The sequence below is a fragment of the Rhinoderma darwinii genome, chromosome 3, assembly GCF_050947455.1.
Source record: "Rhinoderma darwinii isolate aRhiDar2 chromosome 3, aRhiDar2.hap1, whole genome shotgun sequence".
Classification (NCBI taxonomy): domain Eukaryota; kingdom Metazoa; phylum Chordata; class Amphibia; order Anura; family Rhinodermatidae; genus Rhinoderma; species Rhinoderma darwinii.
The window spans coordinates 385756816-385784690 of NC_134689.1; the positions used below are offsets into that span (position 1 = coordinate 385756816).

The 27875-nt window shown below is 40.0% G+C and overlaps 1 protein-coding gene across 4 annotated transcripts in view; it reads right to left on the reverse strand.

The window, feature by feature from the left end:
• PLAT (plasminogen activator, tissue type) overlaps positions 1–27875 on the reverse strand; it is a 336360-nt gene that overhangs the window by 65097 nt on the left and 243388 nt on the right. For 2 of the 4 annotated variants that reach the window (XM_075858923.1, XM_075858920.1), the window contains exon 1: positions 16449–16524. The exons of the other annotated variants lie outside the window; for them this stretch is intronic. The gene's annotated coding sequence lies outside the window, so the exon portion shown is untranslated. Of the gene's footprint in view, positions 1–16448; positions 16525–27875 lie in introns of those variants that run through there. 4 annotated transcript variants of the gene reach the window in all.

Genomic DNA, 27875 nt, shown 5'->3' on the forward strand with positions numbered 1-27875 from the left:
ACCGGAGAACAGTCCTATTATATAAATGATATATATACACCGGAGACTGCGTCCTATACACTGATATACAGACCGGAGAACAGTCCTATTATATAAATGATATATATACACTGGAGACTGTGTCCTATACACTGATATACAGACCGGAGAACAGTCATATTATATAAATGATATATATACACCGGAGACTGTGTCCTATACACTGATATACAGACCAGAGAACAGTCCTATTATATAAATGATATATATACACTGGAGACTGCGTCCTATATACTGATATACAGACCGGAGAACAGTCCTATTATATAAGTGATATATATACACCGGAGACTGCGTCCTATACACTGATATACAGACCGGAGAACAGTCCTATTATATAAATGATATATATACACACCGGAGACTGTGTCCTATACAGTAATATACAGACCGGAGAACAGTTCTATTATATAAATGATATATATACACTGGAGACTGCGTCCTATACACTGAGATACAGACCGGAGAACAGTCCTATTATATAAATGATATATATACACTGGAGACTGTGTCCTATACACTGATATACAGACCAGAGAACAGTCCTATTATATAAATGATATATATACACTGGAGACTGCGTCCTATACACTGATATACAGACCAGAGATCAGTCCTGTTATATAAATGATATATATACACTGGAGACTGTGTCCTATACACTGAGATACAGACCGGAGAACAGTCCTATTATATAAATAATATATACACTGGAGACTGTGTCCTATACACTGATATACAGAACGGAGAACAGTACTATTATATAAATGATATATATACACTGAGACTGCGTCCTATACACTGATATACAGACCGGAGAACAGTCCTATTATATAAATGATATATATACACTGGAGACTGTGTCCTATACACTGATATACAGACCGGAGAACAGTCCTATTATATAAATGATATATATACACCAGAGACTGGGTCCTATACACTGATATACAGACCGGAGAACAGTCCTATTATATAAATGATATATATACACCGGAGACTGCGTCCTATACACTGATATACAGACCGGAGAACAGTCCTATTATATAAATGATATATATACACTGAGACTGCATCCTATACACTGAGATACAGACCGGAGAACAGTCCTATTATATAAATGATATATATACACCGGAGACTGCGTCCTATACAGTGATACACAGACCGGAGAACAGTCCTATTATATAAATGATATATGTGCACCGGAGACTGTGTCCTATACACTGATATACAGACCGGAGAACAGTCCTATTATATAAATGATATATATACACCGGAGACTGCGTCCTATACAATGATATACAGACCAGAGAACAGTCCTATTATATAAATGATATATATACACACCGGAGACTGTGTCCTATACACTGATATACAGACCAGAGAACAGTCCTATTATATAAATGATATATATACACTGGAGACTGCGTCCTATACACTGATATACAGACCGGAGAACAGTCCTATTGTATAAATGATATATATACACCGGAGACTGCGTCCTATACACTGAGATACAGACCGGAGAACAGTCCTATTATATAAATGATATATATACACCGGAGACTGCGTCGTATACACTGATATACAGACCAGAGAACAGTCCTATTATATAAATGATATATATACACTGGAGACTGTGTCCTATACACTGATATACAGACCGGAGAATAGTCCTATTATATAAATGATATATATACACTGGAGACTGTGTCCTATACACTGAGATACAGACCGGAGAACAGTCCTATTATATAAATAATATATACACTGGAGACTGTGTCCTATACACTGATATACAGACCGGAGAACAGTCCTATTATATAAATGATATATATACACTGGAGACTGTGTCCTATACACTGATATACAGACCGGAGAACAGTCCTATTATATAAATAATATATATACACTGGAGACTGTGTCCTATACACTGAGATACAGACCGGAGAACAGTCCTATTATATACATGATATATATACACCTGAGACTGTGTCCTATACACTGATATACAGACCGGAGAACAGTCCTATTATATAAATGATATATATACACTGGAGACTGCGTCCTATACACTGATATACAGACCGGAGAACAGTCCTATTATATAAATGATATATATACACCGGAGACTGCGTCCTATACACTGATATACAGACCGGAGAACAGTCCTATTATATAAATGATATATATACACACCGGAGACTGTGTCCTATACACTGATATACAGACCGGAGAACAGTCCTATTATATAAATTATATATATACACTGGAGACTGTGTCCTATACACTGATATACAGACCGGAGAACAGTCCTATTATATAAATGATATATATACACTGGAGACTGTGTCCTATACACTGATATACAGACCGGAGAACAGTCCTATTATATAAATGATATATATACACTGGAGACTGGGTCCTATACACTGATATACAGACCGGAGAACAGTCCTATTATATAATTGATATATATACACTGAGACTGCGTCCTATACACTGATATACAGACCAGAGAACTTTCCTATTATATAAATGATATATATACACACCGGAGACTGTGTCTTATACACTGATATACAGACCGGAGAACAGTCCTATTATATAAATGATATATATACACCGGAGACTGCGTCCTATACACTGATACACAGACCGGAGAACAGTCCTATTATATAAATGATATATATACACCGGAGACTGCGTCCTATACACTGATATACAGACCGGAGAACAGTCCTATTATATGAATGATATATACACACTGGAGACTGCGTCCTATACACTGATATACAGACCAGAGAACAGTCTTATTATATAAATTATATATATACACCGGAGACTGCGTCCTATACACTGATATACAGACCGGAGAACAGTCCTATTATATAAATGATATATATATATACTGGAGACTGTGTCCTATACACTGATATACAGACAAGAGAACAGTCCTATTATATAAATGATATATATACACACCGGAGACTGTGTCCTATACACTGATATACAGACCGGAGAACAGTCCTATTATATAAATTATATATATACACTGGAGACTGCGTCCTATACACTGATATACAAACTGGAGAACAGTCCTATTATATAAATGATATATATACACCGGAGACTGTGTCCTATACACTGATATACAGACCGGAGAACAGTCCTATTATATAAATGATATATATGCACTGGAGACTGCGTCCTATACACTGATATACAGACCGGAGAACAGACCTATTATATAAATGATATATATACACCGGAGACTGCGTCCTATACACTGAGATACAGACCGGAGAACAGTCCTATTATATAAATGATATATATACACCGGAGACTGCGTCCTATACACTGATATACAGACCGGAGAACAGTCCTATTATATAAATGATATATATACACCGGAGACTGTGTCCTATACACTGATATACAGACCGGAGAACAGTCCTATTATATAAATGATATATATACACCGGAGACTGTGTCCTATACACTGATATACAGACCGGAGAACAGTCCTATTATATAAATGATATATATACACCGGAGACTGTGTCCTATACACTGATATACAGACCAGAGAACAGTCCTATTATATAAATGATATATATACACTGGAGATTGTGTCCTATATACTGATATACAGACCGGAGAACAGTCCTATTATATAAATGATATATATACACTGGAGACCGCGTCCTATACACTGATATACAGACCGGAGAACAGTCCTATTATATAAATGATATATATACGCACTGGAGACTGCGTCCTATACACTGATATACAGACCGGAGAACAGTCCTATTATATAAATGATATATATACACACTGGAGACTGCGTCCTATAGACTGATATACAGACCGGAGAACAGTCCTATTATATAAATGATATATATACACCGGAGACTGTGTCCTATACACTGATATACAGACCGGAGAACAGTCCTATTATATAAATGATATATATACACCGGAGACTGCGTCCTATACACTGATATACAGACCGGAGAACAGTCCTATTATATAAATGATATATATACACTGGAGACTGTGTCCTATACACTGATATACAGACCAGAGAACAGTCCTATTATATAAATGATATATATACACTGGAGACTGCGTCCTATATACTGATATACAGACCGGAGAACAGTCCTATTATATAAGTGATATATATACACCGGAGACTGCGTCCTATACACTGATATACAGACCGGAGAACAGTCCTATTATATAAATGATATATATACACACCGGAGACTGTGTCCTATACAGTGATATACAGACCGGAGAACAGTTCTATTATATAAATGATATATATACACTGGAGACTGCGTCCTATACACTGATATACAGACCGGAGAACAGTCCTATTGTATAAATGATATATATACACCGGAGACTGCGTCCTTTACACTGAGATACAGACCGGAGAACAGTCCTATTATATAAATGATATATATACACCGGAGACTGCGTCGTATACACTGATATACAGACCAGAGAACAGTCCTATTATATAAATGATATATATACACTGGAGACTGTGTCCTATACACTGATATACAGACCGGAGAACAGTCCTATTATATAAATGATATATATACACCGGAGACTGCGTCCTATACACTGATATACAGACCGGAGAACAGTCCTATTATATAAATGATATATATACACCGGAGACTGTGTCCTATACACTGATATACAGACCGGAGAACAGTCCTATTATATAAATTATATATATACACTGGAGACTGTGTCCTATACACTGATATACAGACCGGAGAACAGTCCTATTATATAAATGATATATATACACTGGAGACTGTGTCCTATACACTGATATACAGACCGGAGAACAGTCCTATTATATAAATGATATATATACACTGGAGACTGGGTCCTATACACTGATATACAGACCGGAGAACAGTCCTATTATATAATTGATATATATACACTGAGACTGCGTCCTATACACTGATATACAGACCAGAGAACTTTCCTATTATATAAATGATATATATACACACCGGAGACTGTGTCCTATACACTGATATACAGACCGGAGAACAGTCCTATTATATAAATGATATATATACACCGGAGACTGCGTCCTATACACTGATATACAGACCGGAGAACAGTCCTATTATATGAATGATATATACACACTGGAGACTGCGTCCTATACACTGATATACAGACCAGAGAACAGTCTTATTATATAAATTATATATATACACCGGAGACTGCGTCCTATACACTGATATACAGACCGGAGAACAGTCCTATTATATAAATGATATATATATACTGGAGACTGTGTCCTATACACTGATATACAGACAAGAGAACAGTCCTATTATATAAATGATATATATACACACCGGAGACTGTGTCCTATACACTGATATACAGACCGGAGAACAGTCCTATTATATACATGATATATATACACTGGAGACTGCGTCCTATACACTGATATACAGACCGGAGAACAGTCCTATTATATAAATGATATATATACACCGGAGACTGCGTCCTATACACTGATATACAGACCGGAGAACAGTCCTATTATATAAATGATATATATACACTGGAGACTGCGTCCTATACACTGATATACAGACCGGAGAACAGTCCTATTATATAAATTATATATATACACTGGAGACTGCGTCCTATACACTGATATACAAACTGGAGAACAGTCCTATTATATAAATGATATATATATACCGGAGACTGTGTCCTATACACTGATATACAGACCGGAGAACAGTCCTATTATATAAATGATATATATGCACTGGAGACTGCGTCCTATACACTGATATACAGACCGGAGAACAGACCTATTATATAAATGATATATATACACCGGAGACTGCGTCCTATACACTGAGATACAGACCGGAGAACAGTCCTATTATATAAATGATATATATACACCGGAGACTGCGTCCTATACACTGATATACAGACCGGAGAACAGTCCTATTATATAAATGATATATATACACCGGAGACTGTGTCCTATACACTGATATACAGACCGGAGAACAGTCCTATTATATAAATGATATATATACACCGGAGACTGTGTCCTATACACTGATATACAGACCGGAGAACAGTCCTATTATATAAATGATATATATACACCGGAGACTGTGTCCTATACACTGATATACAGACCAGAGAACAGTCCTATTATATAAATGATATATATACACTGGAGATTGTGTCCTATATACTGATATACAGACCGGAGAACAGTCCTATTATATAAATGATATATATACACTGGAGACCGCGTCCTATACACTGATATACAGACCGGAGAACAGTCCTATTATATAAATGATATATATACGCACTGGAGACTGCGTCCTATACACTGATATACAGACCGGAGAACAGTCCTATTATATAAATGATATATATACACACTGGAGACTGCGTCCTATAGACTGATATACAGACCGGAGAACAGTCCTATTATATAAATGATATATATACACCGGAGACTGTGTCCTATACACTGATATACAGACCGGAGAACAGTCCTATTATATAAATGATATATATACACCGGAGACTGCGTCCTATACACTGATATACAGACCGGAGAACAGTCCTATTATATAAATGATATATATACACTGGAGACTGTGTCCTATACACTGATATACAGACCAGAGAACAGTCCTATTATATAAATGATATATATACACTGGAGACTGCGTCCTATATACTGATATACAGACCGGAGAACAGTCCTATTATATAAGTGATATATATACACCGGAGACTGCGTCCTATACACTGATATACAGACCGGAGAACAGTCCTATTATATAAATGATATATATACACACCGGAGACTGTGTCCTATACAGTGATATACAGACCGGAGAACAGTTCTATTATATAAATGATATATATACACTGGAGACTGTGTCCTATACACTGATATACAGACCGGAGAACAGTCCTATTATATAAATGATATATATATATATATATACACACCGGAGACTGCGTCCTATACACTGATATACAGACCGGAGAACAGTCCTATTATATAAATGATATATATACACTGGAGACTGTGTCCTATACACTGATATACAGACCAGAGAACAGTCCTATTATATAAATGATATATATACACTGGAGACTGCGTCCTATACACTGATATACAGACCAGAGATCAGTCCTGTTATATAAATGATATATATACACTGGAGACTGTGTCCTATACACTGAGATACAGACCGGAGAACAGTCCTATTATATAAATAATATATACACTGGAGACTGTGTCCTATACACTGATAAACAGACCGGAGAACAGTCCTATTATATAAATGATATATATACACTGAGACTGCGTCCTATACACTGAGATACAGACCGGAGAACAGTCCTATTATATAAATGATATATATACACTGGAGACTGTGTCCTATACACTGATATACAGACCAGAGAACAGTCCTATTATATAAATGATATATATACACTGGAGACTGCGTCCTATACACTGATATACAGACCAGAGATCAGTCCTGTTATGTAAATGATATATATACACTGGAGACTGTGTCCTATACACTGAGATACAGACCGGAGAACAGTCCTATTATATAAATAATATATACACTGGAGACTGTGTCCTATACACTGATATACAGACCGGAGAACAGTCCTATTATATAAATGATATATATACACTGAGACTGCGTCCTATACACTGATATACAGACCGGAGAACAGTCCTATTATATAAATGATATATATACACTGGAGACCGCGTCCTATACACTGATATACAGACCGGAGAACAGTCCTATTATATAAATGATATATATACACTGAGACTGCGTCCTATACACTGATATACAGACCGGAGAACAGTCCTATTATATAAATGATATATATACACTGGAGACTGTGTCCTATACACTGATATACAGACCGGAGAACAGTCCTATTATATAAATGATATATATACACCGGAGACTGCGTCCTATACACTGATATACAGACCAGAGAACAGTCCTATTATATAAATGATATATATACACTGGAGACTGCGTCCTATACACTGATATACAGACCGGAGAACAGTCCTATTATATAAATGATATATATACACCGGAGACTGTGTCCTATACACTGAGATACAGACCGGAGAACAGTCCTATTATATAAATGATATATATACACCGGAGACTGCGTCCTATACAGTGATACACAGACCGGAGAACAGTCCTATTATATAAATGATATATATACACTGGAGACTGCGTCCTATACACTGATATACAGACCGGAGAACAGTCCTATTATATAAATGATATATATATACAACGGAGACTGCGTCCTATACACTGATATACAGACCGGACAACAGTCCTATTATATAAATGATATATATACACCGGAGACTGTGTCTTATATACTGATATACAGACCGGAGAAAAGTCCTATTATATAAATGATATATATACACCGGAGACTGTGTCCTATACACTGAGATACAGACCGGAGAACAGTCCTATTATATAAATGATATATATACACCGGAGACTGCGTCCTATACACTGATATACAGACCGGAGAACAGTCCTATTATATAAATTATATATATACACTGGAGACTGCGTCCTATATACTGATATACAGACCGGAGAAAAGTCCTATTATATAAATGATATATATACACCGGAGACTGCGTCCTATACACTGATATACAGACCGGAGAACAGTCCTATTATATAAATAATATATATGCACCGGAGACGGCGTCCTATACACTGATATACAGACCGGAGAACAGTCCTATTATATAAATTATATATATACACTGGAGACTGCGTCCTATATACTGATATACAGACCGGAGAACAGTCCTATTATATAAATGATATATATACACTGGAGACTGTGTCCTATACACTGATATACAGACCGGAGAACAGTCCTATTATATAAATTATATATATACACTGAGACTGCGTCCTATACACTGATATACAGACCGGAGAATAGTCCTATTATATAAATGATATATATACACCGGAGACTGTGTCCTATACACTGATATACAGACCGGAGAACAGTCCTATTATATAAATGATATATATACACTGGAGACTGTGTCCTATACACTGAGATACAGACCGGAGAACAGTCCTATTATATACATGATATATATACACTGGAGACTGTGTCCTATACACTGATATACAGACCGGAGAACAGTTCTATTATATAAATGATATATATACACTGGAGACTGCATCCTATACACTGATATACATACCGGAGAACAGTCCTATTATATGAATGATATATATACACTGGAGACTGCGTCCTATACACTGATATACAGACCGGAGAATAGTCCTATTATATAAATGATATATATACACTGAGACTGCGTCCTATACACTGATATACAGACCAGAGAATAGTCCTATTATATAAATGATATATATACACTGAGACTGCGTCCTATACACTGATATACAGACCAGAGAACAGTCCTATTATATAAATGATATATATACACACCGGAGACTGTGTCCTATACACTGATATACAGACCGGAGAACAGTCCTATTATATAAATTATATATATACACTGGAGACTGCGTCCTATACACTGAGATACAGACCGGAGAACAGTCCTATTATATAAATGATATATATACACTGGAGACTGTGTCCTATACACTGATATACAGACCGGAGAACAGTCCTATTGTATAAATGATATATATATATACACCAGAGACTGTGTCCTATACACTGATATACAGACCGGAGAACAGTCCTATTATATAAATGATATATATACACTGGAGACTGCGTCCTATACACTAATTCACAGACTGGAGAACAGTCCTATTATATAAATGATATATAAACCGGAGACTGCGTCCTATACACTGATATACAGACCGGAGAACAGTCCTATTATATAAATGATATATATACACTGAGACTGCGTCCTATATACTGATATACAGACCAGAGAACAGTCCTATTATATAAATGATATATATACACTGGAGACTGTGTCCTATACACTGATATACAGACCGGAGAACAGTCCTATTATATAAATGATATATATACACTGAGACTGCGTCCTATATACTGATATACAGACCAGAGAACAGTCCTATTATATAAATGATATATATACACCGGAGACTGCGTCCTATACACTGAGATACAGACCGGAGAACAGTCCTATTATATAAATGATATATATACACTGGAGACTGTGTCCTATATACTGATATACAGACCGGAGAACAGTCCTATTATATGAATGATATATATATACACCGGAGACTGCGTCCTATACACTGATATACAGACCGGAGAACAGTCCTATTATATAAATGATATATATATACACCGGAGACTGTGTCCTATACACTGAGATACAGACCGGAGAACAGTCCTATTATATAAATGATATATATACACTGGTGACTGCGTCCTATACACTGATATACAGACCGGAGAACAGTCCTATTATATAAATGATATATATACTGGAGACTGTGTCCTATACACTGATATACAGACCAGAGAACAGTCCTATTATATAAATGATATATATACACACCGGAGACTGTGTCCTATACACTGATATACAGACCGGAGAACAGTCCTATTATATAAATGATATATATACACCGGAGACTGTGTCCTATACACTGATACACAGACCGGAGAACAGTCCTATTATATAAATGATATATATACACTGGAGACTGTGTCCTATACACTGAGATACAGACCGGAGAACAGTCCTATTATATAAATGATGTATATACACCGGAGACTGGGGCCTATACACTGAGATACAGACCGGAGAACAGTCCTATTATATAAATGATATATATATACTGGAGACTGCGTCCTATACACTGATATACAGACCGGAGGACAGTCCTATTATATAAATGATATATATACACTGGAGACTGTGTCCTATACACTGATATACAGACCGGAGAACAGTCCTATTATATAAATGATATATATACACCGGAGAACAGTCCTATACACTGATATACAGACCGGAGAACAGTCCTATTGTATAAATGATATATATACACCGGAGACTGTGTCCTATACACTGATATACAGACCGGAGAACAGTCCTATTATATAAATGATATATATACACCGGAGACTGCGTCCTATACACTGATATACAGACCAGAGAACAGTCCTATTGTATAAATGATATCTCTACACTGGAGACTGTGTCCTATACACTGATATACAGACCGGAGAACAGTCCTATTATATAAATGATATATATACACTGGAGACTGCGTCCTATACACTGATATACAGACCGGAGAACAGTCCTATTATATAAATGATATATATACACCGGAGACTGTGTCCTATACACTGATATACAGACCGGAGAACAGTCCTATTATATAAATGATATATATACACTGGAGACTGTGTCCTATACACTGATATACAGACCGGAGAACAGTCCTATTATATAAATGATGTATATACACCGGAGACTGGGGCCTATACACTGATATACAGACCGGAGAACAGTCCTATTATATAAATGATATATATACACTGGAGACTGCGTCCTATACACTGATATACAGACCGGAGAACAGTCCTATTATATAAATGATATATATACACCGGAGACTGCGTCCTATACACTGATATACAGACCGGAGAACAGTCCTATTATATAAATGATATATATACACCGGAGACTGCGTCCTATACACTGATATACAGACCGGAGAACAGTCCTATTATATAAATGATATATATACACTGGAGACTGTCCTGTACACTGAGATACAGACCGGAGAACAGTCCTATTATATACATGATATATATACACCGGAGACTGTGTCCTATACACTGAGATACAGACCGGAGAACAGTCCTATTATATAAATGATATACATACACCGGAGACTGCGTCCTATACACTGATATACAGACCGGAGAACAGTCCTATTATATAAATGATATATATACACCAGAGACTGCGTCCTATACACTGAGATACAGACCGGAGAACAGTCCTATTATATAAATGATGTATATACACCGGAGACTGGGGCCTATACACTGATATACAGACCGGAGAACAGTCCTATTATATAAATGATATATATACACTGGAGACTGCGTCCTATACACTGATATACAGACCGGAGAACAGTCCTATTATATAAATGATATATATACACCGGAGACTGCGTCCTATACACTGATATACAGACCGGAGAACAGTCCTATTATATAAATGATATATATACACTGGAGACTGTCCTGTACACTGAGATACAGACCGGAGAACAGTCCTATTATATACATGATATATATACACCGGAGACTGTGTCCTATACACTGAGATACAGACCGGAGAACAGTCCTATTATATAAATGATATATATACACCGGAGACTGCGTCCTATACACTGATATACAGACCGGAGAACAGTCCTATTATATAAATGATATATATACACCAGAGACTGTGTCCTATACACTGAGATACAGACCGGAGAACAGTCCTATTATATACATGATATATATACACCGGAGACTGCGTCCTATACACTGAGATACAGACCGGAGAACAGTCATATTATATAAATGATATATATACACCGGAGACTGCGTCCTATACACTGATATACAGACCGGAGAACAGTCCTATTATATAAATGATATATACACCAGAGACTGTGTCCTATACACTGATATACAGACCGGAGAACAGTCCTATTATATAAATGATATATATACACCGGAGACTGCGTCCTATACACTGATATACAGACCAGAGAACAGTCCTATTGTATAAATGATATATATACACTGGAGACTGTGTCCTATACACTGAGATACAGACCGGAGAACAGTCCTATTATATAAATGATATATATACACCGGAGACTGCGTCCTATACAGTGATACACAGACCGGAGAAAAGTCCTATTATATAAATGATATATATACACTGAGACTGCGTCCTATACAGTGATATACAGACCGGAGAACAGTCCTATTATATAAATGATATATATACACTGGAGACTGCGTCCTATACACTGATATACAGACCGGAGAACAGTCCTATTATATAAATGATATATATACACCGGAGACCGCGTCCTATACACTGATATACAGACCGGAGAACAGTCCTATTATATAAATGATATATATACACTGGAGACTGCGTCCTATACACTGATATACAGACCTGAGAACAGTCCTATTATATAAATGATATATATACACTGGAGACTGTGTCCTATACACTGATATACAGACCGGAGAACAGTCCTATTATATAAATGATGTATATACACCGGAGACTGGGGCCTATACACTGATATACAGACCGGAGAACAGTCCTATTATATAAATGATATATATACACTGGAGACTGCGTCCTATACACTGATATACAGACCGGAGAACAGTCCTATTATATAAATGATATATATACACCGGAGACTGCGTCCTATACACTGATATACAGACCGGAGAACAGTCCTATTATATAAATGATATATATACACTGGAGACTGTCCTGTACACTGAGATACAGACCGGAGAACAGTCCTATTATATACATGATATATATACACCGGAGACTGTGTCCTATACACTGAGATACAGACCGGAGAACAGTCCTATTATATAAATGATATATATACACCGGAGACTGCGTCCTATACAGTGATATACAGACCGGAGAACAGTCCTATTATATAAATGATATATACACCAGAGACTGCGTCCTATACACTGAGATACAGACCGGAGAACAGTCCTATTATATAAATGATATATATACACTGGAGACTGCGTCCTATACACTGATATACAGACCGGAGAACAGTCCTATTATATAAATGATATATATATACAACGGAGACTGTGTCCTATACACTGATATACAGACCGGAGAACAGTCCTATTATATAAATGATATATATATACAACGGAGACTGTGTCCTATACACTGATATACAGACCGGAGAACAGTCCTATTATATAAATGATATATATACACTGAAGACTGTGTCCTATACACTGATATGCAGACTGGAGAACAGTCCTATTATATAAATGATATATATACACTGGAGACTGCGTCCTATACACTGATATACAGACTGGAGAACAGTCCTGTTATATAAATGATATATATACACCGGAGACTGCGTCCTATACACTGATATACAGACCGGAGAACAGTCCTATTATATAAATGATATATATACACCGGAGACTGTGTCCTATACACTGATATACAGACCGGAGAACAGTCCTATTATATAAATGATATATATACACCGGAGACTGCGTCCTATACACTGATATACAGACCGGAGAACAGTCCTATTATATAAATGATATATATACACTGGAGACTGTGTCCTATACACTGATATACAGACCGGAGAACAGTCCTATTATATAAATGATATATATATACACTGGAGACTGCGTCCTATACACTGATATACAGACCGGAGAACAGTCCTATTATATAAATGATATATATATACACTGGAGACTGCGTCCTATACACTGATATACAGACCGGAGAACAGTCCCATTATATAAATGATATATATACACCGGAGACTGTGTCTTATATACTGATATACAGACCGGAGAACAGTCCTATTATATAAATGATATATATACACCGGAGACTGTGTCTTATATACTGATATACAGACCGGAGAACAGTCCTATTATATAAATGATATATATACACTGAGACTGCATCCTATACACTGATATACAGACCAGAGAACAGTCCTATTATATAAATGATATATATACACCGGAGACTGCGTCCTATATACTGAGATACAGACCGGAGAACAGTCCTATTATATAAATGATATATATACACCGGAGACTGCGTCATATACACTGATATACAGACCAGAGAACAGTCCTATTATATAAATGATATATATACACTGGAGACTGCGTCCTATACACTGATATACAGACCGGAGAACAGTCCTATTATATAAATGATATATATACACCGGAGACTGCGACCTATACACTGATATACAGACCGGAGAACAGTCCTATTATATAAATGATATATATACACCGGAGACTGTGTCCTATACACTGATATACAGACCGGAGAATAGTCCTATTATATAAATGATATATATACACTGGAGACTGCGTCCTATTCACTGATATACAGACTGGAGAACAGTCCTATTATATAAATGATATATATACACCGGAGACTGCCTCCTATACACTGATATACAGACCAGAGAACAGTCCTATTATATAAATGATATATATACACTGGAGACTGCGTCCTATACACTGATATACAGACCGGAGAACAGTCCTATTATATAAATGATATATATATACACACTGGAGACTGTGTCCTATACACTGATATACAGACCGGAGAAGAGTCCTATTATATAAATGATATATATACACCGGAGACTGCGTCCTATACACATGATATACAGACCAGAGAACAGTCCTATTATATAAATGATATATATACACTGGAGACTGTGTGCTATACACTGAGATACAGACCGGAGAACAGTCCTATTATATAAATGATATATATACACCGGAGACTGCGTCCTATACACTGATATACAGACCGGAGAACAGTCCTATTATATAAATGATATATATACACCAGAGACTGGGTCCTATACACTGATATACAGACCGGAGAACAGTCCTATTATATAAATGATATATATACACTGGAGACTGCGTCCTATACACTGATATACAGACCGGAGAACAGTCCTATTATATAAATGATATATATACACTGGAGACTGTGTCCTATACACTGAGATACAGACCGGAGAACAGTCCTATTATATAAATGATATATATACACTGGAGACTGCGTCCTATACACTGATATACAGACCGGAGAACAGTCCTATTATATAAATGATATATACACACTGGAGACTGCGTCCTATACACTGATATACAGACCGGAGAACAGTCCTATTATATAAATGATATATATACACTGGAGAACAGTCCTATACACTGATATACAGACCGGAGAACAGTCCTATTATATAAATGATATATATACACTGGAGACTGTGTCCTATACACTGATATACAGACCGGAGAACAGTCCTATTATATTAATCATATGTATAGAAAAAAATTGCAATCGTCATCTTTTTAATCATTTTTATATTTGCAGCATAACAATTGCATGACTATGGTGAGCTGCCCCCAGTAGTTTCGGGTGCCCCTGTAACCAGTGAGCTGGCACTTACCTCTGCTGATCGTCTGCCTTGGAAATGTGAGCGATGTGATGTCACTTCATTCTTTATAAAGCTGCTAACTGGGGGCAGGAGGGTTTCATGTAGTGGGAGAACTTGTAGTGACATCACTAATCTCCACCCTCAACACGGTTTGGCTTCACAAGATCATTACTCGGCTTTTGTTTAGGAATTATTATTACAATCCCCCCTGCTAGTTGCTTTCCCTTTTTTGCTGAATAACCGGAAACCTGGTCCTACAGTCAAGAGGAAGATAAGACAATATGACCTGAAAAGGGCTGGGGTGAAGGCTGGCAGCTTTTTTTTTTACGGTTCTGTTATTAGCGTAAGGCTATGTACACACGCTTCAAGGGAAAACAGCCTTTGATTTTCAGCTGTTTTTTAAGCATCAAGCGGTTTTTTTGCGCCGTTTATTACGGACGTTTTTGGAGCTGTTTTTTTATTGAGTCAATGAAAAACGGCTCAAGAAGTGACATGCACTACTTTTTACGAGGCTTTTTATGTTCCCACGGGACACATAAAAAAACGCCCCGTGGGAACGGAACGCCGTATTTTCCCATTTAAATCAATGGGCAGATGTTTGGAAGCGTTTATGGCCCGAAAAACGGATGAAAATAGCTCGTGTGAACATACCCTAAGGCTGGGTTCACACGTGGCGGAATTTCACTTAAATTCCGCTGCGGACACTCCGCAGCGTTAATCCGCAGCGGAGCCGTTTCTCCATTGACTTCCACTTTAATTTAGAAGTGTTCGTTTAGACGATGCGTAAAATTCCGCTGCGGAGCATAGGCTGCGGAGCGGAATTTGGTGTCCGCAGCATGCTCTGTCTGTTGCGGAGCAGTGGCGGACTGGTTGCGGACTCATGGCGGAATTTCTCCATTGACTTCAATGGAGATTCTAATTTCCGCAATGAAGTCCGCAGCTGTCATGTACATGTTATGTGTGCTGCGGATGCGTTTTGCTTTTTTAACTTGACATTTCTTCATTCTGGCTGGACCTATGTATTTCTAGGTCTACAGCCAGACTGAGGAAGTCAATGGGGCTCCCGTAATTACGGGAGCGTTGCTAGGAGACGTCAGTAAATAGTCACTGTCCAGGGTGCTGAAAGAGTTAAGCGATCGGCAGTAACTGTTTCTGCACCCGGGACAGTGACTACCGATCACAATTTACAGCAACCTGTAAAAAAATAGAAGTTCATACTTACCGAGAACTCCCTGCTTCTGTCTCCAGTCCGGCTTCCCAGGATGACGTTTCAGTCTAAGTGACGGCTGCAGCCAATCACAGGCCAATAACAGGCTGCAGCGGTCACATGGACTGCCGCGTCATCCAGGGAGGTCGGGCTGGATGCCGAAGGAGGGACGCGTCACCAAGACAACGGCCGGTAAGTATGAATTTCTTTGACTTTCACAAGGGAAAGTGCTGGCCCTTCTCTCTATCCTGCACTGATAGGGAGAAGGGAAGTACTTTTACCGCAGTCCGCAGCAGCTAGTCCGCATCAATTTACTGCACATTTTGTGCAGATCCGCAGCAGAAGCTGCAACGCAGATTCTGTGCGGCATTGATGCGGACAGTTGCGGAGGAAATCTGCCACGTGTGAACATGCCCTAAACCAGAATAATACTATGTATAGTGTTTGCAGCCAATACACCATAATTGGGGGGCTCATTTTAATCTTTGCTATGGGGCCTCCCCTCTCAGACCACAGATTTTATATTCTGTTTTTCCTGTGCTCATTGTCGCCCCCTGTTGGGTAATGCACATTATATTAGCTGCCAAGAGGGGCGGGGGAAAGGAAGTGAAGTGACACCTGACGGAGTGTATTGCTGGTTCAGTAAAGTAATTGTCACTTTCAAGTCCAATCTGCTGCTTAGCCTAATAATATGAAAATCCTATAAGAAGAGATGTTCTTATGTATAGAAATACTTCTGAGATTCTCGGAACTGAAGATAAATGAGATAAAGCAGTTATCAATTTCTCAGCAAATGGAGATGGTATTTGAGAACTCTCAAGGTAAACCTATACCGTGTACATATATAAGGTTTATAAAGGAATTGGCGCAGGCGACAAAGTTTAGAGGTGGGATTCTGAAGATATGAAATAATTACCTTTTTTTGGGGGGGGGGGGGGCTGATTATGATGCAGAAACTTTGTTGGAATCAGCACCAAAAAATGCCCTAAATCTCCCTCCGTTGATTTCTGTAGGAGGTAGAAGCATGTTTCTTCCTTGGCAGTCTTTGTGCGCTCACGGAAAAAAAATGTGTCATGCCCTAAATTGGAGGGTTTTTTTACGCAGTTTTTGGATTTGCTTAATTTAAAAAACTGCCATAAAAAAACAGCATAAATAGTGGAAAAAATATTAAATAGGTTTTCTTGGCTTCAGGGGTTTTCCCAAAATCATAATTTATCACCAATCTACAAGATAGGTTTGAATATTCTGATCGATGTGGCCCCCACCGCTGAGACCTCCACCGATCGTGAGAACCGGGGTCTCGAACCCCCAGATCCTCCTCACTGCTCCTCCGCAGTGAGGAGTACATTGAATTGAGCGGCGGTCGAGCATGCGCGCCATTGCTCCATTCAAAGTCTATGGGAATAACGGAAACAGCCGGGTACAGCACTCCGTTTTCTCCGTTATTCTCATAGACATTGAATGGAGCGGCGGGCGCATTGCAGCTGCATATGTGATAACATAGGGAAAAAACAAACATACTCACCTTTTAAATCCCCTGTACTTCTAGCGCCACCGGTCCAAGATCCCCCACCGGTCAGTGTTTACCTTGCAGAAGTCATGATGCGCAGTACCAGAGTGTGACCGCTCCAATAACTGGCCGCAGTGGTCATGTGCCCTACATACTGACATGACCGCTGCAGTCATACATTGGAGCCACCATGCAGATGTTTTGCGGTAACTTGTGGAGCTGGTTGTTGTAGCCTGAAGGTTGTTGGCCAAGAGGACCACGAATGAGTTTTTAGCAAGACATGGTACCCTAGAAAAGAGTAAAACAATTAGTGTCCTGAATGAGGTCACCTTGGGATATGTCCAAGGGCAAAGTGATGTTCCAAGGGCGGTGCATCCCGAGAAGAATTTCGGAGAATGGCAAACGTGGTAAACCCAGAAAGGTACCAAGTAGGTCCTATGTAGTATTTTAATGGAAGTCTCTGCTAATGTCAACTAATGGCTTCCTTCTGCTGCCTGCATTGTAGTGATCGCTGAGCACCTAAGATCTGTTCCCTACGTAGCATTAGTTTCAGCAGGGGGCTGGTCGATTGCGGAGTATAGGCAGGATTATATAATCCCTGGACTGCTCAGAGATGTTTGGGACTGGTTTTCAAAAGATGTTAACGAAGGAAGATCTGGAGTAGTTACCACGGAATGGATGAAGGGCATCAGTCGCTGGAGTTTAAAGGATTCTCCTGAAGGTAAGTCATGTTGAGCAGTCATTCACAAATTAAAGTAAGTAAAAATCTTGATTAATTTTGGAAATACTTTTCTGACATCTTGTAATGGATTACCCTTTGTTTTCATCTAGGAGAGGTAGATTCTCCCACACTACAGTGCCTGGTGCAAACACATCTTTTCCCAGAATGCAGACACTGAACAAGCAGTGAAGGTCGGGAGAACTAAGTTCAGAAACTCGCATACTGCGAATACGTCTCTAAATGTGAATGGACTATAATACGTTTCCTTAAAGGCTTATTCCTAACTTTCTTGTTAATTGTTTTTTTTAGGCAATTCATTTGCATATGAAAAAAGTAGTAGTTTGCACCCCTTGAAGTCATTCACATCTCAATACTTCTCATGCCTCCTTCTGTTTTCCCCACTTCTCGTACCCAGGTGTTTCCTAAAATATCATCCACCTCTCTCCTCGCCACCATCTCTGTGCGCACTTCTGATGCTGCTATCATAAACTTCTGATAGCAGCATCGGGCTCACAAATAACTCCATGCAAGAAGGGAACGGCTCCAGGGTTGCTGTGCTAGCCCTGGAGTCGTCACTTACAAATAATATGACCAGAAGGAGAGGAGGAAGGGTCGGTAGATCGCAGCCCCAGTGCGCTCCTGGGAATCCAGCTAGCAAAGGCAGGGAGAACTGCGCAAGCGCGTCATGAGATTGCAAGCTGCGACGTTGGTCGTTTCCATAGGAATGACCATCACAACAAAGAAGACGGAGTAGGGTGGAGAGGGGGCCATAGCTGCAAAACGCTGCACTACAGAAAGAAGAAGGTATTTAGCGATATTAATAAATTTATACTCCATGACACTTGGACTTAAAAGTATATGTTGGGAATAACCCTTTAAGGTAAAATTTAGGAAAGACTATTGATAATGCAGTAGAGAACATTCCGTTATAGAGGCTCCGGTTAGTTGCTACGCAGGGGTGGACTGAAAATTGTCTTGGCCCTCAAGCAATATGGGTCATGGGCCCTTTATCACTCAGGATACAAGTTTTTTTGGTTACTTTACTTACAAACTTGAATTTATTAATTAAAATAACATTTCCAGGGCTTGCCTGGTATTACTGCCGCCAGTCTTCTACGCTCTGATGCCATGACTAGGCTGACCATGGCAATGTCATGTCACATGGTGTAACGTCCGTGGTCGCTGACCATGAACACCTCCCATCCTGTCGACGCCCTTCTCTCCAGAGATGTCTGCACATGCGGCCGTGCTGTTCCACAGTGACCACTAGGGTGCGCTCGTGAGCTCAGTCCAGCCTTAAGGAGCCAGAGCGCACACATGTGTGAGATCGAGCTGATTTCTCCCAGATCACCCTGGACTATATATAAGAAGCCCCTCCCTGCATTGCCTGAGCGTTGTTGTCATTACCTAAGTTTGTCTCTGCAAATGGTCCCCTAAGTTTCTCCAGTTCCCAGAGTTCCCCATTCCTGCTACCTGTAACCTGTACCCCGTGTTATCCTGGTCCAAGTGCCGTATTCTGTTGGAGTCGTACTGTGCTGAGTATCTCGCCTGTTCTGCTTCACCACGCCTGGTGCCTGCCTGCCGCTTATTCCCATCCGAGCCTGTCTTGCTACTCTCTGAATCTACCACAGGTACACCTATACGAACTATAGACTTTGACCTGTGTCTTGTTGGCCGTTAAGGCGGTACGACCCAGTGGGTCTACACACCCTTTGTGACACATGGCCACATTGTCCAATGGCTGCTTTGCGACATTACATCCTACTGCACAAAACATCACTGTGGGAAACTTTTTAATACATAACATAAATAAATGTCAATGATATATAGATGTCAAATGTAAAATTGTGTTTGCACATGTCGATGTATTTACTGTCCCTTTAAACCAGCAGTCTCATACCCTAAGCTGTTATGATTTTATCAGGCAGTCCCAGTTATATAACATTGCAATAGTGGTTTTGGAATTACACCGTGTTCCAAATTATTATGCACATTGGATTTAAGTGTCATAAACATTTAATTAATAGTTTTTCAATTAAACTCATTGATGGTATTGTGTCTTAGGGCTCTTTGGATCATTGTAATCAATCTCAGACACCTGTGATAATTAGTTTTCCAGGTGTGCCCAATCAAAGAAAAACTACTTAAGAAGGACGTTCCACATTATTAAGCAGGCCACAGATTTCAAGCAATATGGGAAAGAAAAAGGATCTCTCTGCTGCCGAAAAGCGTGAAATAGTGCAATACCTTGGACAAGGTATGAAAACATTGGATATTTCAAGAAAACTTAAGCGTGATCATCGTACTGTGAAAAGATTTGTGGCTGATTCAGAGCACAGACGGGTTAGTTCAGATAAAGGCATAATGAGGAAGGTTTCTGCCAGACAAATTAATAGGATTAGGAGAGCAACTGCTAAAATGCCATTGCAAAGCAGCAAACAGGTATTTGAAGCCGCTGGTGCCTCTGGAGTCCCACGAACCTCAAGGTGTAGGATCCTCCAGAGCTTTGCAAGTGTGCATAAAGCTATCATTCGACCCCCTAAAGAATGCTCACAAGCAGAAACGGTTGCAGTGGGCTCAGAAATACATGAAGACTAATTTTCAAACCGTGTTGTTTACTGATGAGTGCCGTGCAACCCTGGATGGTCCAGATGGATGAAGTAGTGGATGGTTGGTGAATGGCCACCATGTCTCAACAAGGCTGCGACGTCAGCAAGGAGGTGGCGGAGTCATGTTTTGGGCTGGAATCATGGGGAGAGAGCTGGTAGGCGGCCCCTTTAGGGTCCCTGACGGTGTGAAAATGACCTCTGCAAAGTACGTAGAGTTTATGACTGACCACTTTCTTGAGTGGTACAAAAAGAAGAACCGTGCCTTCCGTAGCTAATTTATCTTCATGCATGACAATGCACCATCTCATGCTGCAAAGAATACCTCTGTGTCATTGGCTGCTATGGGCATAAAAGGAGAGAAACTCATGGTGTGGCCCCCATGTTCCACTGACCTCAACCCTATTGAGAACCTTTGGAGCATCCTCAAGCAAAATATCTACATCAAAACAGAAGCTCTGGGAGGCTATTCTGACATCCTGCAAAGATATTCAAGCAGAAACTGTCCAAATACTCACAAATTCAATGGATGCAAGAATTGTGAATGTGATATCAAAGAAGGGGTCCTATGTTAACATGTAACTTGGCCTGGTAAGTTTCTTTTGATTGAAAGAGCTTTTGATTTCTGTAAATATGACCTCCTGATGCTGCAAATTCAACAAATTACCATTTTAGTTCTCTTTACAACCTTTAAAATGTTTTCATCTCTGTTGTGCATAATAATGTGAAACAGTGCATTTTCAGTTTTTTACTTCTAAAAATAAATCTGTTATCATTAGGAGATTTGTTCAATAAAATTTGTATTATACACCAACGGTTGATGGCTTGAAGATTATACTGACTGTCATTTGCATCGACTATTTAGGAAAATCAGCGAAAAATAACATTTGCATAATAATTTGGAATGCGGTGTAGAAACTGAAGGGAAATTCACTCAGTGTCCACAGGAAGAAAGCTGGAGCAGAATTATGGTAAATATTCTGGCAGCGAGTCTGGCAGAGCTTTTGAAATAGAGATTGTATCTAAATGTAATATTTTTTCACTGATTGCTGCGGTCAGTAGAAACAATTGCATAAGATTTTGGCCATCGTAAAAAGTCCATGATCAGTAACATGACACTTATTTTTAGCAATTCTTTCCAATTTCACAGGAATACTAATAGACAATAAGCTAAATGGCAGTACTCAGGGTCAGTCAGCTCCTTCAACAGCAAATACAATTTTGTCATTCTGTCAGAGATTAAAGAATAATTGCATACACTGCAAATGTAATTTTTCATACATTAGATTACATGTTGAATATGTAATCTTGGAGATCTGAATATATGCAGGGCCGCCATCAGGGGGGTATTACTGGTACTCCCGTCAGGGGCCCGGCCACATGGATGAAGAAAAGGGGCCCGCCGGGCTGCCGTTGCCCCCCCCTCGGACTGTTGCCCCCCCCTCGGACTGTTACCCCCCTAGCAACGCCCGCGGCACCCCCCTAGCAACGCCCGCGGCACCCCCTGCATACCTGTTGTAGCTTCAGTGGAAGGGGAAGATGCAGCATGTGCTGAAGCTCCGTGTGGAGATCCCGCCCCCCAGCTCCTCTACACTGCCGACCGGACCTGCAGGCTGGTGAGTATTTTCCCCTATCCTTCCTGCTTCCCATCCCCCTGACCCCATTTGTAGAATGTATAAAGTTGATGAAAACGTTTTTTGGTATTTTTTCGTTTTCCTAGCGTCTTTTTTGCCGCGATTTTCGTAATCGCGGCAAAAATGGCGCCGTTTTGGCGCGATTATATAAAAATCGCGCACGGCACATGGAAGCACTTCCGGGTGACACGCGTGATTCGTGCTACAGCTGGTAAAGAAGTGAAGGGAAACTTAAAAGCCCCTCCTTCTTTACTGTGTCGTAACATCAAAACAGAGTGTCATAATGATAATAATGACAATAATGATGCCGGCTGCGCGAAAATCACGCAGCCACGCACCATATGCTGATGCCACACTGAACTTTTGCTCGCGCAAAACGCAGCACTTTTTGCGCGTGCAAAACGGACACGTTCGTGTGAATAAAGCCTAAGGCGATATTCAGACCAACGTGTGTGAAATCAGACGTGAAGAATGGCCGATTTGCAGCCGTTCGGGACCCGTTTTCACAGACTTGAGTCTATTGAGGGATCTGTGAAAATGCACGAAAATAGGACGTCTTATTTTTTTACAGGCCCTTCACACGGTCCGTTAGAACAACGACCATGTGAATAACCCCATAGAAATACATGCAGCCGTGTGACGGCCATTAAAAAATACATCCTTCACACGGACGATTAACACGTTAGTCTGAATAAGCCCCATCTCATGTGAATGGGGTTTGTCAAAACCTCATGCACGTGCAGCATTTCACCCCACAAATAATTTATTTTCAGCTTCCCAGTACATTATGCGGCACAATAAATGGTGCCATGAAAAACTACAACTTGTACCGCAAAAAACAAGCCCTCAAGTAAAAAAAATGATAGCTTTTGGAATGTGGAGAGGAAAAAACAAAAGTTAAAATCCCAAAAATGGCTGAGAAGGGAAGGGGTAAAATCAGCTGCATGCCTATTAGGCTATGTTCACACAATTCGCAAAAACAGTCTGAAAATACGGAGATATTCAAGCGAAAACCGCTCCTGATTTTCAGAAGTTTTTTAAGCAAACTCGTGTTTTTCGCGGTGTTTTTTACGGTCGTTTTTGGAGCTGTCTTTCTATAGAGTCAATGAAAAACGGCTCCAGAAACGTCTGAAGAAGTGACCTGCACTTCTTTTTCGCGGCCGTTTTTTTACGCGGCCGTTGTAAAAAGAACGGCCCATCGGAACACAATGCCGTTTTTTTCTCATTGAAATCAATGGGCAGATGTTTAGAGGCGTTCTGTTCTGATATTTCAGACGTTTACGGCAAAAAAAACGGCAGAAAATAAGCTGTGTGAACATACCCTAATGTTGCAGAATTGTAACGTATTTCATCCTTTACAATGTAAAAGGTTAATTTGCTGTAAACCCCCAGCAAATTCTGTAACGCACACATTGAGGAATCCGGTGCACAAAATCCGTATCAAAACCGCAGGTAATTCCGCAGGTAAAATCTGCACCTAATAGTGCGTTTTTTTATACGTTTTTAACTTTTTGATGCGGAAATAGGTGAAGGTTTTATGCTGCAGATTTTTTTATTATTTTTTAAACTAGTCAGAAACAATTCGCAAGCGGAAACGCAAGATAAAGTGACATGTATCATATTTTCAAATACGCACCGCAGGTCAGTTTTTGTGCAGAAAATGCAACATGTAAATGAGATTTCTTGATCTCATTTACTTTGCTGGTTCTGTATTACACTGCAGATTTGCCGCACGAAAATACCCACGACAAATTTGCTTCTTTCTTTTCTCTCGCGGTAAAAAAACGCCTTCGCCTCCCGTTGAAATCAATAGGAGGCGATTTCGGACGTTTTTTACCACGGTTTCCGCTGAAAAAAATGTGGCAAAAAACTCTGTGTGAACAGGGCCTTATTCTCGCGCGGATCTACTACACCCTTGTAGCATCTGCGCCAGGAATCAAAGGGAAAGACTCCCATTTTTGCTGTGGAAAAACACATTGAACTTTAATGGCAACGTAAGAACGGAGCATTAGTTCTGCTTACATCCTCACAAGCGCTTCCCCCTCCCTTCCCCCTTCACATCGTGTTGTTGCCCTAAGTTTATTGTGTAGTCAGGAAATCTCCTAACGTACAGTATAAACAACGTAGACGATAATTCACATGGCTCCATTATGTCCTTTTAGCCTCCGTCGGGCTGGTAGACGTCGGTTTACCTTATTTTTGAAGGATGAAATGGCGTAGTAGACTTTGTTATTCCGGAGTCCCCAGGCAGCATCACAAGTGCTCTACCCGTGGACTTTGTCCCTGGGAAAGCTCCTGACATCACTGTCCATGTATGTAAAGTGACGTCAGGGGATTCTCCGGGGCCGGAATCCCTGGTCAGAGTGTTGTCGACGCTCCGGCCGTGTACTCAGGCTTTGCAAAGCTTCGGACGTCACTTTACGTATATGGACATCAGGAACAAGGCCAGACTCCAAGGGGAGAGCGCTAGTAGAAGGCTCCAGCTCTGTTCCTGGGCAGTGACTTCAGGAGTTTCCCCTGGGCCATTCCCCAGGAGACGTATCCCACTGTATGCCATACAGTCAGATACGTTTTAGCTAAATAGATCAAAATCCGGAGCATTAACCGGTCACTGCCGGCTCCATGGCTTCATTCACTGTAATTGACATCGGCACCAAAATCAGTTAATGCGTATAACGTACAAACGTGAGTGCCACAATTTCCGTTGCCCACCCCCGGTAATGGAGGGGGGGCCCCAGACATCTTGGCTGTATGGGGCCCAGAAATTCCTGATGGCGGCCCTGAATATATGAGAACTCATTGAGATGATTGAGCGAGATTTGTCAAATTAAAGTAAGGAGAGGAGGTGCCTGTGAATCAAAAGTTACTGTAACACCCACGGCCACGGGACATCGGGATTACTCACCTCCCGACGGCCGCAGCCATTGATCTGTGAGCGCTGGCCCACATCGCCTTCTCAGGAGACACCAGCGCTCACTTCCGCTTCATTCTGCTGTGTCCCGTAGGGTGCGCACGCACGCTCGTGCCCTGCCTTAAAGGGCCAGCGTGCGCACATTAAGTAAATAAATAATTAGCCCATACTCACCCTGGACTATAAGAAAGACCCTGCTCCTTCCCTCATGGCCTGAGCGTTATTGTGTTTACCCGTGTTAGCCTTTGCAAATGGTCCCTTAGTGTTTTCCAGTTCCCAGTGTTCCGTACCTGCTACCTGTATCCCATGCTACCTTGTTCCTGTGCCATAGAGAGTTGGAGTCGTGTTGTGCCATATACTACGCCTTCTGTGTTACCGTGCCTGGTGTCTGTCTGCTGCCAAGGTCCCATCCGAGCCTACCATCGCTACTGTCTGAACTACCACAGGTACTCTTATTGGAACTATAGACATTGACTTGATATCCTGTTGGCCAGCTGCTATCCCGCTACGGCGGTACGGCCCAGTGGGTCCACATACCCACAGATAGTGACAGTTACAACCAAACAGCGACTTCAATTGCACAAGTCTCTCCTGTCAGACATATTGGTAGGTTTTCTTACACATACTGCTCATTTCAGGTCCTAGCAAAACATCTCTGCTCGATCAGGAGGAATTCCTTGATTGATTGCATATTGGCCAGGCCTCCCTTATTGTATACTGCATTGTCTACTGGTCATCAAAATTGGTATCTGCATTGTATACTAGTCATCATAATAAGTCTCTGCTTACTGTCAATAGAAGGGTCGTCTGCATTGTCTACTGGCCATTATTAGGGGTCTCTGCCTTGTAT